Source organism: Gracilinanus agilis, chromosome 1 (assembly GCF_016433145.1).
Source record: "Gracilinanus agilis isolate LMUSP501 chromosome 1, AgileGrace, whole genome shotgun sequence".
Lineage (NCBI taxonomy): Eukaryota > Metazoa > Chordata > Mammalia > Didelphimorphia > Didelphidae > Gracilinanus > Gracilinanus agilis.
In genome coordinates, this window is record NC_058130.1 from 276551813 (window position 1) to 276554086 (window position 2274).

The 2274-nt window shown below is 38.1% G+C and overlaps 1 pseudogene; it reads left to right on the plus strand.

Moving 5' to 3' along the window:
- Positions 1–898: 898 nt before the first annotated feature.
- Positions 899–1308, plus strand: LOC123250774 (annotated as a pseudogene).
- The last annotated feature ends 966 nt before the right edge of the window (positions 1309–2274 follow it).

The window sequence follows — 2274 nt, forward strand, 5'->3', positions numbered from 1 at the left end:
TATATATGTGAAAGAATTACTATATATTCCTGTGTTTGGGGTCTTAATCAGAGATTATATCCAATTTACTACTTTTTACATTTTCTTTGTCCTTAGAAATCCCAAAGAATGGTTTCCATTTTAATAGAATTTGGTTAATAAATGAAGGGAACAAATATTATTTTCCAACCTACCTGCAACCCTTCATCAGCCCACCTCTTGGTGTAGGAAAGGGCTGAGGGTATTATGACCTCCTTTTTAGCTATTTGCCAATCAGAGATATCTTGGGATATTTAAGGGAGAAGGTGAATAATGAGTTCATAAAAGTTAATCTGCCTTAGCAAGATTCAGGGTCTGTAGTCATTTGAGGGGACCATAGACTTATTTACCACTTTATTAGTTATGATGTTGGCTTAACCAATAAATGGGCATATTTAATAAACTAATATTTCTTACCCAAAATTAGTATCTTGTGATAACCACCACATGATGAAAAGCAATCTTTTTTCCACTGGTTGAGCAGTCAGATCTGTCAGCATCTTTAAAATGCTAGACATGTTACTGGCCAGAACTATTACTGAATTTGTGTCCAAGGCTGAAGGACTCCCTCACTCACACCCTGCAATAAGGATGAAGGACCTGAGAGTATCCTTCTTCCCACTTTTCCTTCTTAGGTCAAACAGACTTGAATTGTTTGTTCTAATTCCCCCAGGAAATAAAATTCCCTATCTGGTCAGCCCAGTAATGATGCTTTGAGGAGCACAAATCTGTGGATGTGAGCCCAAGAGAAGCTGCCACTGCCAACTTTGAACTTGAACTTAATGGAATTAAAAGTATATTGGAGCCATAGCTCTTCAGCGCTAGGGCCAAACCCAAGCCAAAAGAGAAGAGGGGTGTATAAAGAGAAGTTTTCAAGAACATGGCTCATACCAAGCAAAATGTCTGTAATTCCACCAGTGGTAAATCACCTAGGGAGCAGTTTGCCACAAAAGCCACTCACAAAAGTGCACCCTCTACTGGAGGGGTCAAGAAAACTAATCACTACAGGCAGAATACTATGGCTCTCTGTGAAATCACTTTATCAGAAGTCCACCCAACTTCTGATTCAAAAACTTCTCTTCCAGCTTCTGGTGCGGGAAATTGCTTAGGACTTCAAAACAATTCTGCACTTCCAGAATGCAGCAATTGATGCTTTGCAAGAGGCAAGTGAAGGCTATCTGTTTGGGCTGTTTGAGGATGCCCAACCTATGTGCTATCCATGCCAAACGTGTCACAATCATGCCAAAAAATATCCAGCTAGCACAGTACAAAGGAAGAGAACGTGCTTAAACTCCAAGATGGGAAACATTCTTCATTTTCAAAAATGAAAAAAATATCTTCTTCCTATTATTGGTAGTTTTGAATTTTAGATTTTTTTTTCCCCATGGTGTCAAAAGGTACCTAAGTAAGGGGCAGCTGGGTTGCTCAGTGGATTGAGAGCCAGCCCTAAAGACAGGAGGTCCTAGGTTCAAATCTGGCCTCAGAAACTTCCTAGCTGTGTGACCCTGGGCAAGTCACTTTGCATAGCCCTTACCACTCTTCTGCCTTGGAGCCAATACACAGCATTGACTCAAAGACAGAAGGTAAGGGTTTTAAAAAAAAAAGTGCCTAAGTATATGATTGCAAATGGAAAAATAGGGGATAGAATCAGGTATTGGCAAGTTTTTTTTTTCCATTTTCATTTGTATGGGAATTTTGAATATAAATGGGAGGACATAAAGCATTAATACAGTCAAAAAATATTTCCTGGAACAAGTTTCAACAATTCAACTTTATAACAATTATAAATAAACCTATTAAATTTTTCTGGTTAGGGTCAGCTGGGTAGCTCAGTGGAGTGAGAGCCAGGCCTAGAGACAGGAGGTCCTAGGTTCAAACCCGGCCTCAGCCACTTCCCAGCTGTGTGAACCTGGACAAGTCACTTGACCCCCATTGCCCACCCTTACCAATCTTCCACCTATGAGACAATACACCAAAGTACAAGGGTTTAAAAAAAATTAAATTAAATTTTTCTGGTTAATGCCAGCATTCGAATTTTTTAAAAAAGTAAATTTCTTATTGACAGCAACTAAATGATGTTCATAGTGTTTTTATCATATGGTATATTCTATCCATTCACTATACTTATTTCTAACTGAGTTGTCCTACATGCAAGTACAAGTTTTTTAATGTTGTCTGTCTTCTATGCTGTTCTGTAAGTTTGCTATTAAAATACATATATATGTATATATATATATATACACATATAGGAACTAA